General features: G+C 42.4%; 3 non-coding genes across 3 annotated transcripts; all 3 read left to right on the top strand.

The window, feature by feature from the left end:
- The first annotated feature begins 8,913 nt into the window (after nucleotides 1–8,913).
- On the top strand, nucleotides 8,914–8,986 carry TRNAR-UCG (transfer RNA arginine (anticodon UCG)). Its single transcript has one exon. It is a non-coding gene; the product is annotated as a tRNA-Arg (tRNA).
- Nucleotides 8,987–9,657: 671 nt separating this feature from the next.
- On the top strand, nucleotides 9,658–9,730 carry TRNAQ-UUG (transfer RNA glutamine (anticodon UUG)). The gene has a single exon. It is a non-coding gene; the product is annotated as a tRNA-Gln (tRNA).
- A 675-nt stretch (nucleotides 9,731–10,405) lies between these two features.
- On the top strand, nucleotides 10,406–10,478 carry TRNAR-UCG (transfer RNA arginine (anticodon UCG)). Its single transcript has one exon. It is a non-coding gene; the product is annotated as a tRNA-Arg (tRNA).
- Nucleotides 10,479–14,624: the final 4,146 nt, after the last annotated feature.

Raw genomic sequence — 14,624 nt, 5'->3', positions numbered from 1 at the left:
TGGGTATTATTAATAACCGTCTGAATGTGGGTTATGGACTGTGATTTCCACAGTTGGCCTATTGCTGCCTTAGTTTATATTAAGACATGTCCTACGATATACCTGTCACAGCTCTGGAAAGTGTGAGAAGGGTAGTGAAATAGGGCCAACAGTGGATCCAATGGCACTGTCGTTCCAACTAGGTCCCCCAAAAGAGAGAATACTTCCGTCCACAGAGGCCTCAGGACTGGACAGTCCCAAAAAATATGTAGAATGGAGCCCTCTCCACCACATTTTCTCCAGCATAGCTGGGAAGTCGAGGGCCAGATGTGGTGAAGCCGCTGCGGGGTGAAGTACGCCCTATTGCATAATTTATAGAACATTTCTGAGTGCTGGAGACATTTAGATATTTTAAAGCACAGTGATGAAATTGTATCCCACTCTTCTTCTCGAAGAACCATAGAGAGATCTCTCTCCCACTTCAACTGCGCAGGCAATTTCCCTTTTTTATTCAAAAGAACAATATACTGGTACCACCTGGATATCCCACCCCTATGACCGGGGGATGACAATCTGGAGAGCATAATGGCAGGTAGGGGGAGTGGGCCTCTAGTCTCATTAACATACGGTTGGAGCCAATGGCGTATCTGTAGGTACTTGAAAAAGTCATGTTTTGAAATCCCAAACCGAGACTGAAGCTGGGAGAACGGGATCAAGCTATTATTCAAAAAAAGGTCTTTCAGTCTCACAACTCCAGCGTCAATCCAGGCATCCAAAATAAGATCAGGGATATTACAAGCGACCGTTCTGATAGAGAGGTCCGCTGCAGGTAGTTTTATAGTTGGGTCAGATGCAACCACGGAGTGCCATATCTTCAGTGTACTTCTAATCGCGTCCCCAAGGCCTGACCATTTCGGAACACTCTGTGTAGGTAATAGAAATAGGTCTGTTATATTAATCGGTCCTAAGAAGGCTTTTTCGATAACAACCCATGGTTTGGGGGAATGAACGACAAACCAATCTCGGGCCTGGCTGAGAAGGCATGCAGAGTGATATGCATCTAGGTTGGGGTAAGCTACCCCACCAAAGCTCTTGGGCAATGAAAGAACCTGCCTAGAGATCCGTGGTTTCGCTCCTTTCCAAATAAAGTGTGATAACGTTTTATTAGCCTTAACACTAAGAGCTTTAGGGAAATGGCGGGGGATGGCCCGGAATAGGTAGAGGAGTTTCGGAAGTAGTACCATTTTTGTTGCAGAGACCCGCCCCAGCCAGGAGATTTCATGTAGGGACCACTCTTAAATCAATTTGTCGAAGGCGCTAAATAAAGGTGTGTAGTTACAATCGTAAAGGTCTTTATCAAGCGATAGATGTATACCTAAATATTTAATAGATCTCACCTGCCAAGCATATCTGTATCTATCCTTAAGTAAGGCCAGGATATGTGGCTGGATATGAAGTGGTAGGGCTTCCGTTTTGGAAGTATTCAATTTATAGAACGACAATCTGGAGTACCTATCTAATATGGCATGGAGTCCGATAAGGGAGGATTCGGGGTTTGTCAAGCATACTAGTATATCATCTGCGAAGAGACTGATTTTATGACTCAGTCCCCCTATCTCAGGGCCCGAGACTTCTGTGTCAGTCCTAATAGTCTCAGCCAGGGGTTCAATAGCCAAATTGAAAATTAGGGGAGATAAAGGGCACCCCTGTCTTGTGCCGTTTAGAATTTCGAAACCCCTGGAGAGACACCCATTAACATATACCTTGGCGGAGGGGGTAGAATATAATGGAAAGATGGAATCTAGAAACCTACCCTGAAATCCAAACTTACCCAGAACTGATCTTAGGTACCCCCAGTGTAGCCTATCAAACGCCTTTTCAGCATCTAATGATAGGACCAGGAGGGGCGTTCTATTAACATTACAATATTCAATGACATTATAAGCTCTCCGAGTGTTGTCCGGGGCCTGCCTGCCCGGGACGAAGCCAACCTGGTCAGCAGCTATAAGAGTAGGCAGTAAGGGGCAAAGACGGTTAGCGATTAACTTAGCAAAAAGTTTGACGTCTGTATTCAACAAAGCTATCGGTCTGTAATTTTGAACGGATGCGGGAGATTTACCCGGTTTAGGGATAGCCACTATCCTTGCTTCAAGCATCTCTTTCGGGAACCTCCCCGCTTCTGATGCCTCGTTAAAGACAGCCAATAACACTGGAGTCAAGTCTGCTTTATAAGTTTTGTAGAAATTAGATGGAAAACCGTCTGGGCCCGGTGCTTTATCTCGTGGAAGACCATCAATAGCCGCCTCAAGTTCAGACATCGTCCAGGGGGAGCCAAGGGACAGGCAGGTTTCGGAGCTCAGTGTCGGCAGGGATAAGTTTTTTAAAAATGACTGAATTTCAGCTTCAATGGGTTGGGTGGTATCAGGGTCTGACTATAAGTTGTAGAGTCGGGAGTAATACTCTGCGAAAGTATCTGCTATTCTATATGGGTCAGAGACTCTTGAACCCGTGGGAGAATAAACAAAGTGGATTCTGGCCTTAGCTCGCTTACCTCTCAGTTTCCTCGCCAAAAGACGCCCTGCCTTATTTCCAAATACATAGAATCTCTGATTTAGTCGAGCGAGGTTGCGTTGTACTTCCCGCAGAGAAAAAGTATTCACCCTTTCCCTTGCGGCCAGCAAAAGCTTAAAGGCAGTTCTATTATGTGGGTCAGCTTTATGTGCTATTTCTAGTTTTGCAACTTCGCTCTCGGCTTCAGCTCGTTCGGCAATTTGAGAACGTTTCAGTCGTGAAGCGGCCAGAATGGCAGTCCCCCGCATTACAGCCTTACAAGAGCACCAATTATTAAAGACTGAAGTGTCTTCAGGTTTGTTAGTTTCTAAATATACCCTTAAGGTTTGTTGCATGGCAAGTGAAGCTTCCTGATGGCCTAACAAGAAATTTCCTAGTCTCCAAGGACTCGGAGTAACTCTAGGGGCCTCGAGCTTCCACACAACCTTAATCGGAGAGTGGTCCGACCATGTCATCGGTAGTATGTTAATTTTCATAATGGTCGGTAGTGACCCACTGTCAGTTAATACGAGATCAATTCTAGAGTATGAGGAGTGGACATGCGAATAAAAGGAGTAATCCCTAACCGTAGGGTGTTTAGTTCTCCACGCATCGTAGAGTTCGTATTCTCCTAGTAGTTGTCTAAGCCCAAGGGTATTAATAGGGGAAGTTCTGGATTTAGCTAAGGGACTTCTGGTGGGGAGAGATCTATCAACAGTGGGGTCTACAACTAAATTAAAGTCCCCCAATAACATGACTGCACCTTTAGCGTGCTTCTGTATCAGGGATAATAGATTCCTACAAAAGGAGAGTTGACCAGAGTTGGGTGCATAGCAGGAGGCCAGGGTGACAACAGAATCTTCCAGCTTTCCGATTAATATTAAATACCTTCCTTCGGGGTCTACAATTTGGGAGTCCAGAGTAAATTGGCAATCATTAGAGATTAGTATAGCCACTCCGGCTTTTTTTACGGGGCCGTTGGCCATGTAGCAGGTAGGGAAGTGATTATCATAGAATCTAGAGGGGTCTAATTTCCTAAAGTGGGTTTCCTGAATAGCGACCACATTCGCCTTCATTTTATAGAAGGAGGATAAGGCCAGTTTACGTTTCTGTGGGGAGTTCAATCCCTTAACGTTCAATGATACCAAGTTAACCATAATAAACTAACCAGGAGGCGGAGCATTCGCTGAAACCAAGAAATGTGATCAAAAGGTACAATTCCCTGAACATATGTGTAAGGAGAAAAGAGTCATGGGGGGGGGGAGACACAAAAGGAGACATACTAAGGAGGACAAAGAGAGAAAGGAGAAAAATATAGTACACAAAACAAGGAAAGTCAACTCCGTGTAGAGACGAAGTCATAGTAAGGCGCCAAAACATTCAGCGCCTCACCAAGCAAAGTTGGGAGGTTAGTGGCCAACCTACCCGCAATCAAGTAATCATAGTATTAGTAAATTGTATATTCAATCGCACATGGCATATAAACGGGGTGTCATTAGGAATGGAATGATGGGTTAATTAGTAATGTAGTCACAGGGTCCTGGAACTGGCACAGAGCAATACTGTAAATACAACAATAATAAGAGGGCTCAGCGAAGAGCATACAGACCAGTCCTGGAGCCCGTGGAACCATCACGTCCTTTAAGGAGAAACAAGAGACAAAAAAGAAAAAAAAACAACCCTGCCGTACATTAGTCTAAGGGATATAAAGCATGTAATAACCAGGCATGTAACTTGTAATAAGCCCTAAGGTTAGTACAATCATACGGAAACAACGCTAGTCTTATAAGTGGATATCAATGGCAGGGAAAACACCGCGGTGATAAGGGCCTACTTCCCAACCGTCGACCAGTCCGGCTGAAGTCGGCGGTCAGGAGAGTCGGGCCCCTGGTCTCCAGTTATATTCCATTTGTGAAGAAGTCTCATACCGTCGTCGACCGAAGACACTACTATCGTGGATCCTTCTCTAGAAATCAATAGACGCGCGGGGAAACCCCACCTATATACGATTCCAGCTTTCCTAAGGGCCACGGTGACAGGCTGAAAGGCACGTCTCCTGGTGAGGGTGTAGTGTGATAAGTCTCCGAAAAGCTGAAGCCGGCCCATAGCACTCGCCGTATCTGAGGTAGGTCCAGCTGCTTTAAGTAGGGATTCCTTGATATGAAAGAAGTGGACTCTCATCAAAACATCTCTCGACGCTCCTTCAGGAGCACTGCGGGCCTTCGGGACCCTATGGATACGGTCCAATATCAAGTCCGCAGATGTAGCGGAGGGTAGCAGCTTCTTGAATATTTCGATTGTATAGTCATGTAGGCTGCTATTAGATACGGATTCTGGTACCCCTCGGAGCTTGAGATTATTTCTGCGTGAGCGGCCCTCCAGGTCCGCTACTTTGTCCCGCAGAGCCGCCACCTCCCCTTCAAGAATATCATGGGAATCGATCAAAGTATTATGAGAGCCCACCACCTCCCCCATCTTGGTTTCCAAGTGTCCGGTCCTCTCACCCAACTCCTCAACGGACCGCTGGCAAGACTGCAACATAGTGCGAAATTCGGACGCCACCTCATCCTTAAACTGGTGTAGCAATAGCTTCATGGTACCCACCGTTAAGGCTTCGCTGTCTTCCAGGCGAGGAGAGGGGGGGGAATCCTGGGATGAAGATAGAGCCATCATGGGCGATGAAGTTGTGGGCGGGAGATCCAAACCGGAGGCAGAAGATCCAGGACCCTGAGATTTATTTCGATATGGGGAAGGCTTGAAAAAGGCAACTTGAGAGATTGATTTGGAGGCTTTATTCTTTTTTGGAGCCATCATGTATTACTTTGAGGGGATGGGAGGGTTCCAGTAGAAAGGAGAATTCCGTCTAAGGTCTAGGACGGCAGGTATCCTCTTACGCCATGTGCGTGATTACATCAGCTAAAATGATTGCGGGGGGTGACGATGAGGATTCATTGAAGAGGGGTCTACATCCTGTATGTGCCGCAGCGTGCACCACAACAAGGAGCCAACGATGTCACCTTCTCGTCAAATAGTGCCCCTGTGCTTTAGGTGAGGGAGATGCTGTATATGGGCGACCACCAGGGGGCTCTGGTGTACTGTGTAGTGGACGAGGACCAGGCAATGCTAATAGAATGCTGGATAGGCGTATAATGGTATGAGGTGTTGAATGCACCATATAAGCCAGCTCCCAGTGCACACACAGCACAGAGCTCCTCAGGTTGAAACTGTACAGGGCTGGTGAGAATCTGCAGGGACTCTATAGCTAGTACTGGCCTTGCCTCCTCCAAGATGGCCGCCGCTCCTCAGCTCCTCAGCTCAAACGGGCCTCTCCCTCCTCCGCCGCCGCCCATGGTCCGTCAGCTCGAATGGGGGCCTCCTCAGCCCACGGTCATGCGCCAAGGGTGGTGTGCCCGCCGTCAACGGGGGTCGTTCGTGCGCTCTCAGCCTCTGCTGCTCTCCGCCCGCCTCTCCCAAGATGGCCGCCGCCACCGGGTCCTCCACGAGCAGGGCCGCGGCTCGTCTCGGCGGCTAGCCCGTAGTTCCTGGGGCTCGCCTGGGGCTCGCCTTCGCCTCCGCTGCTCCCGGTAAGGCTTCTCAGGCTGGGGGAACTTCTTTGTTGCCGGCTATGTGGCGGGCTGTAGCGTCCGGAGCGCACCGGAGTCTGGTCGGCTGGCTCTTAAATCTAGGTCCCGGCTTCACCCCGGGTGGAGGCCGCAACCCGCAAGTGCAGGAGTAACCTGCACTCCGGCTCCGCAGCTCTCCTCCTTACGTGGTAGGGGTCTTGTGGGTGCACTGTGGGCAAAATACTGGGTGTGTAGGCACCTAAAAAGGTCCCTTCGTGGTTATTGCATTCAATGTTATTTGTTTATACTGTATTTTTTCATTAAGATGAAATATTTTGTAAGGAATATAATAATGAAATCAGAACAAACACAGCTCAAAGTAAAATATCTCAAAACCTTTGTTCTTTAAACTATTTAGCAAACTTTGTAGATTGCACAGCAGTCAATGTATCTTTAAGTTGATTTAAGGTTTCTCAAAATTCTAGGCTTGGGTATTGTGGAATACTAAACATTATTATTTTCTTTCAGAATCAATAACTAAAATTATTGTTGGATCAAAGTTTGTCATCTAGGTGTATATATTTTTACATAAAGATAACATCTTATGTATGGATTATAATAATGAAATCAGATCAAACATGATTCAAAGTGAAGAATCTCTAACCCTTTGGTCTTTAAACTATTCAGTAAACTTTGTAGATTGCACATCAACCATTAAATATATTTCTCAGTTTGTTTAAGGTTTCTCAAACTTCTTGAATGGGGTATTGTAGAATACTAAACAATATTAGTTTTATTCAGAATTAATAATTGAAATTATTGTTGAATTAAAGTTTGTCATCTGAGTGTAAGGTTATCCAAAACAGTTGTCTCAAAGAAACAAAACAAATATGTTTTTTACTTGAATCTTTATATTACTATACTTTCTTAGGCGTTATTCTTTGGACCGACATTGACCACGTGGCCTAATGAATAAGGCGTCTGACTTTGGATCAGAAGATTGTGGGCTCGAGTCCCTTCGTGGTCATTGGATTCAATAATATTTGTTTATACTGTATTTTTTTCATTAAGATGAAATATTTTGTTAGGAAAATAATAATGAAATCAGAACAAACACAGCTCAAAGTAAAATATCTGAAAACCTTTGTTCTTTAAACTATTTAGAAATCTTTGTAGATTGCACAGCAGTCAATGTTTCTTTAAGTTGATTTAAGGTTTCTCAAAATTCTAGGCTTGGGTATTGTGGAATACTAAACATTATTATTTTCTTTCAGAATCAATAACTAAAATTATTGTTGGATCAAAATTTGTCATCTATACGCAACTAAGATCTCCGAATTATCTGACTATTATGTCGTAATATTTTTCACTCGGTGTGCATTAGGGAACACAGTTTTTTCCTACACAGAATTACCCCTCCCTTTTAGCACCTGAGTGACATTACAATCTGATTGAGCATCTTTCCATTTTGTGTATTGTATTTAGAGAGGCATAGATGGGTCAGCATTAGGAGGGATTGCTGACTCCATAGTGCCATAGGGGAAGCCAGGGGTATCCCCAGGTATTCTGGCTCTCAGATGCTGTAGGAGCCATTACCATGTGGCCTTACACTGGGAATTTAACCCAGACATATTTGTAATTATTTATGGGGTGGGTGTGGGGTGCGGTGGCCCCTGTGTCGGTATGGCTGGGCTGCTTCAGGTCGGCACACCCTAACACTTTATTAACACTTATGATTTTCCCTATCACTTTGTATATATTATTTTAATCACACCACTTACATAGCACTTCTGTGCTTCTTATTAACCCCTATTAATTCTCACCTGTGTGCTGACCTGGGGTGGCCGACCTGTGCCGACATCGTGGGGTCCTGCACCCCGGACCCATACCTAGTATTAGGGACCCCCAGTGACGGAGAAGCCTTGTCGATCGGCCAGGGGGCTTAACCCTATATCTGCAGATATACGCAACTAAGATCTCCGTATTATCTGACTATTATTATATAGTAATATTATTCACTCGGTGTGCATTAGGGAACACAGTTTTTTTCCTACACAGAATTACCCCTCCCCTTTTAGCACCTGAGTGACATTACAATCTGATTGAGCAGCTTTCCACCTTGTGTATTGTATATAGAGAGGCACAAATGGGTCAGCATTAGGAGGGATTGCTGACTCTAGTAGTGCCATAGGGGAAGCCAGGGGTATCCCCAGGTAAGCTGGCTCGCAGATGCTGTAGGTGCCATTACCATGTGGCCTTACACTGGGAATTTAACCCAGATATATATATATGTAATTAATTGTGGGGTGGGTGTGGGGTGCAGTGGCCCCTGTGTCGGTATGGGTGGGCTGCTGCAGGTCGGCACACCCTAACACTTTATTAACACTTATTATTTTTCCTATCACTTTGTATATATTATTTTAATCACACCACTTACATAGCACTTCTGTGCTTCTTATTAACCCCTATTAATTTTCACCTGTGTGCTGACCTGGGGTGGCCGACCTGTGCCGACATTGTGGGGTCCTGTACCCCAGGCCCATACCTAGTATTAGGGACCCCCAGTGACGGAGAAGCCTTGTCGATCGGCCTGGGGGCTTAACCCTATATCTGCAGATATACGCAACTAAGATCTCCGTATTATCTGACTATTATTATATAGTAATATTATTCACTCGGTGTGCATTAGGGAACACAGTTTTTTTTTCCTACATGTAATATTATCCAAAACAGTTGTCTCAAAGAAACAAAACAAATATGTTTTTTACTTGAATCTTTATATTACTAAACTTTCTTAGGCGTTAAGCTTTGGACAGACAGTGACCACGTGGCCTAATGGATAAGGCGTCTGACTTCGGATCAGAAGATTGAGGGTTTGAGTCCCATCGTGGTCATTGGATTCAATGTCACTTGTTTATACTGTATTTTTTCATTAAGATTAAATATTTTGTAAGGAATATAATAATGAAAACAGAACAAACACAGCTCAAAGTAAAATATCTGAAAACCTTTGTTCTTTAAACTATTTAGCAAACTTTGTAGATTGCACAGCAGTCAATGTATCTTTAAGTTGATTTAAGGTTTCTCAAAATTCTAGGCTTGGGTATTGTGGAATACTAAACATTATTATTTTCTTTCAGAATCAATAACTAAAATTATTGTTGGATCAAAGTTTGTCATCTAGGTGTATATATTTTTACATAAAGATAACATCTTATGTTTGGATTTTAATAATGAAATCAGATCAAACATGATTCAAAGTGAAGAATCTCTAACCCTTTGGTCTTTAAACTATTCAGTAAACTTTGTAGATTGCACATCAACCATTAAATATATTTATCAGTTTGTTTAAGGTTTCTCAAACTTCTTGAATGGGGTATTGTAGAATACTAAACAATATTAGTTTTATTCAGAATTAATAATTGAAATTATTGTTGGATTAAAGTTTGTCATCTGAGTGTAAGATTATCCAAAACAGTTGTCTCAAAGAAAAAAACAAATATGTTTTTTACCTGAATCTCTATATTACTATACTTTCTTAGGCGTTAATCTTTGGACAGACATTGACCACGTGGCCTAATGGATAAGGCGTCTGACTTTGGATCAGAAGATTGAGGGTTCGAGTCCCTTCGTGCTCATTGGATTCAATGTTATTTGTTTATACTGTATTTTTTTCATTAAGATGAAATATTTTGTAAGGAATATAATAATGAAATCAGAACAAACACAGCTCAAAGTAAAATATCTCAAAACCTTTGTTCTTTAAACTATTTAGCAAACTTTGTAGATTGCACAGCAGTCAATATATCTATAAGTTGATTTAAGGTTTCTCAAAATTCTAGGCTTGGGTATTGTGGAATACTAAACATTATTATTATTTTCTTTCAGAATCAATAACTAAAATTATTGTTGGATCAAAGTTTGTCATCTAGGTGTATATATTTTTACATAAAGATAACATCTTATGTTTGGATTTTAATAATGAAATCAGATTAAACATGATTCAAAGTGAAGAATCTCTAACAGTTTGGTCTTTAAACTATTCAGTAAACTTTGTAGATTGCACATCAACCATTAAATATATTTCTCAGTTTGTTTAAGGTGTCTCAAACTTCTTGAATGGGGTATTGTAGAATACTAAACAATATTAGTTTTATTCTGAATTAATAATTGAAATTATTGTTGGATTAAAGTTTGTCATCTGAGTGTAAGAATATCCAAAACAGTTGTCTCAAAGAAAAAAACAAATATGTTTTTTACTTGAATCTTTATGTTACTATACTTTCTTAGGCATTAATATATTGACAAACAGTGACCACGTGGCCTATTGGATAAGGCGTCTGACTTCGGATCAGAAGATTGAGGGTTCGAGTCCCTTCGTTGTCATTGTATTCAATGTTATTTGTTTATACTGTATTTTTTTCATTAAGATGAAATATTTTGTAAGGAATATAATAATGAAATCAGAACAAACACAGCTCAAAGTAAAATATCTCAAAACCTTTGTTCTTTAAACTATTTAGCAAACTTTGTAGATTGCACAGCAGTCAATGTATCTTTAAGTTGATTTAAGGTTTCCCAAAATTCTAGGCTTGGGTATTGTGGAATACTAAACATTATTATTTTCTTTCAGAATCAATAACTAAAATTATTGTTGGATCAAAGTTTGTCATCTAGGTGTATATATTTTTACATAAAGATAACATCTTATGTTTGGATTATAATAATGAAATAAGATCAAACATGATTCAAAGTGAAGAATCTCTAACCCTTTGGTCTTTAAACTATTCAGTAAACTTTGTAGATTGCACATCAACCATTAAATATATTTCTCAGTTTGTTTAAGGTTTCTCAAACTTCTTGAATGGGGTATTGTAGAATACTAAACAATATTAGTTTTATTCAGAATTAATAATTGAAATTATTGTTGGATTAAAGTTTGTCATCTGAGTGTAAGATTATCCAAAACAGTTGTCTCAAAGAAACAAAACAATTATGTTTTTTACTTGAATCTTTTTTTTTTTCAATAATGATTTTTTTATTAATTTCCAAGTACAGAGAAGAAAAATCAAATAAATGTACACGAACAGAGGTCATATAATGAGTACAGCTTTGAGCTGGTTACAGTAGGTACAGTCATATAAACCAACTCTGAATCTAGAGACTCAGTTCACTAATCGTGTACATTAATTCTCTTAACTATCAATCGTAACTATAACCTTAAGAATAATAGAATAGAGAGAGCAGTAGAAAGGGGAAGACAGAACAAGACAACAACACATGAGGGATAGTTAAAGAGAGGAGAATATGCGTATCAGGGGGGCACCTTACTCAAATATTGTAACGTAGAGATAAATAGCTAGTTAGTTAGTTAGATAGGGGGGCATTCCCTTTCTCTCCCGGAATTCACCCCATTTAAACCATCTCATATAAATAGAAGAGGGGGAAGAAGAATACACACATCCCGCTGTTTCAAACAGAAAATGCTTGTGGGTATTATTAATAACCGTCTGAATGTGGGGTATGGACTGTGATTTCCACAGTTGGCCTATTGCTGCCTTAGTTGATATTAAGACATGTCCTACGATATACCTGTCACAGCTCTGGAAAGTGTGAGAAGGGTAGTGAAATAGGGCCAACAGTGGATCCAATGGCACTGTCGTTCCAACTAGCTCCCCCAAAAGTGAGAATACTTCCGTCCACAGAGGCCTCAGGACTGGACAGTCCCAAAAAATATGTAGACTGGAGCCCTCTCCACCACATTTTCTCCAGCATAGCTGGGAAGTCGAGGGCCAGATGTGGTGAAGCCGCTGCGGGGTGAAGTACGCCCTATTGCATAATTTATAGAACATTTCTGAGTGCTGGAGACATTTAGATATTTTAAAGCACAGTGATGAAATTGTATCCCACTCTTCTTCTCGAAGTACCATAGAGAGATCTCTCTCCCACTTCAACTGCGCAGGCAATTTCCCTTTTTCATTCAAAAGAACAATATACTGGTACCACCTGGATATCCCACCCCTATGACCGGGGGATGACAATCTGGAGAGCATAATGGCAGGTAGGGGGAGTGGGCCTCTAGTCTCATTAACATACGGTTGGAGCCAATGGCGTATCTGTAGGTACTTGAAAAAGTCATGTTTTGAAATCCCAAACCGAGACTGAAGCTGGGAGAACGGGATCAAGCTATTTTTCAAAAAAAGGTCTTTCAGTCTCACAACTCCAGCGTCAATCCAGGCATCCAAAATAAGATCAGGGATATTACAAGCGACCGTTCTGATAGAGAGGTCCGCTGCAGGTAGTTTTATAGTTGGGTCAGATGCAACCACGGAGTGCCATATCTTCAGTGTACTTCTAATCGCGTCCCCAAGGCCTGACCATTTCGGAACACTCTGTGTAGGTAATAGAAATAGGTCTGTTATATTAATCGGTCCTAAGAAGGCTTTTTCGATAACAACCCATGGTTTGGGGGAATGAACGACAAACCAATCTCGGGCCTGGCTGAGAAGGCATGCAGAGTGATATGCATCTAGGTTGGGGTAAGCTACCCCACCAAAGCTCTTGGGCAATGAAAGAACCTGCCTAGAGATCCGTGGTTTCGCTCCTTTCCAAATAAAGTGTGATAACATTTTATTAGCCTTAACACTAAGAGCTTTAGGGAAATGGCGGGGGATGGCCCGGAATAGGTAGAGGAGTTTCGGAAGTAGTACCATTTTTGTTGCAGAGACCCGCCCCAGCCAGGAGATTTCATGTAGGGACCACTCTTAAATCAATTTGTCGAAGGCGCTAAATAAAGGTGTGTAGTTACAATCGTAAAGGTCTTTATCAAGCGATAGATGTATACCTAAATATTTAATAGATCTCACCTGCCAAGCATATCTGTATCTATCCTTAAGTAAGGCCAGGATATGTGGCTGGATATGAAGTGGTAGGGCTTCCGTTTTGGAAGTTTTCAATTTATAGAATGACAATCTGGAGTACCTATCTAATATGGCATGGAGTCCGATAAGGGAGGATTCGGAGTTTGGCAAGCATACTAGTATATCATCTGCGAAGAGACTGATTTTATGACTCAGTCCCCCTATCTCAGGGCCCGAGACTTCTGTGTCAGTCCTAATAGTCTCAGCCAGGGGTTCAATAGCCAAATTGAAAATTAGGGGAGATAAAGGGCACCCCTGTCTTGTGCCGTTTAGAATTTCGAAACCCCTGGAGAGACACCCATTAACATATACCTTGGCGGAGGGGGTAGAATATAATGCAAAGATGGAATCTAGAAACTTACCCTGAAATCCAAACTTACCCAGAACTGATCTTAGGTACCCCCAGTGTAGCCTATCAAACGCCTTTTCAGCATCTAATGATAGGACCAGGAGGGGCGTTCTATTAACATTACAATATTCAATGACATTATAAGCTCTCTGAGTGTTGTCCAGGGCCTGCCTGCCCGGGACGAAGCCAACCTGGTCAGCAGCTATAAGAGTAGGCAGTAAGGGGCAAAGACGGTTAGCGATTAACTTAGCAAAAAGTTTGACGTCTGTATTCAACAAAGCTATCGGTCTGTAATTTTGAACGGATGCGGGAGATTTACCCGGTTTAGGGATAGCCACTATCCTTGCTTCAAGCATCTCTTTCGGGAACCTCCCCGCTTCTGATGCCTCGTTAAAGACAGCCAATAACACTGGAGTCAAGTCTGCTGTATAAGTTTTGTAGAAATTAGATGGAAAACCGTCTGGGCCCGGTGCTTTATCTCGTGGAAGACCATCAATAGCCGCCTCAAGTTCAGACATCGTCCAGGGGGAGCCAAGGGACAGGCAGGTTTCGGAGCTCAGTGTCGGCAGGGATAAGTTTTTTAAAAATGACTGAATTTCAGCTTCAATGGGTTGGGTGGTATCAGGGTCTGACTGTAAGTTGTAGAGTTGGGAGTAATACTCTGCGAAAGTATCTGCTAATCTATATGGGTCAGAGACTCTTGAACCCGTGGGAGAATAAACAAAGTGGATTCTGGCCTTAGCTCGCCTACCTCTCAGTTTCCTCGCCAAAAGACGCCCTGCCTTATTTCCAAATACATAGAATCTCTGATTTAGTCGAGCGAGGTTGCGTTGTACTTCCCGCAGAGAAAAAGTGTTCACCCTTTCCCTTGCGGCCAGCAAAAGCTTAAAGGCAGTTCTATTATGTGGGTCAGCTTTATGTGCTATTTCTAGTTTTGCAACTTCGCTCTCGGCTTCAGCTCGTTCGGCAATTTGAGAACGTTTCAGTCGTGAAGCGGCCAGAATGGCAGCCCCCCGCATTACAGCCTTACAAGAGCACCAATTATTAAAGACTGAAGTGTCTTCAGGTTTGTTAGTTTCTAAATATACCCTTAAGGTTTGTTGCATGGCAAGTGAAGCTTCCTGATGGCCTAACAAGAAATTTCCTAGTCTCCAAGGACTCGGAGTAACTCTAGGGGCCTCGAGCTTCCACACAACCTTAATCGGAGAGTGGTCCGACCATGTCATCGGTAGTATGTTAATTTTCATAATGGTCGGTAGTGAC

Source organism: Pseudophryne corroboree, chromosome 8, assembly GCF_028390025.1.
Source record: "Pseudophryne corroboree isolate aPseCor3 chromosome 8, aPseCor3.hap2, whole genome shotgun sequence".
NCBI lineage: Eukaryota > Metazoa > Chordata > Amphibia > Anura > Myobatrachidae > Pseudophryne > Pseudophryne corroboree.
Note: the sequence above shows the minus strand (reverse complement) of the source record. Positions and strands in the feature narration are given on the sequence as shown.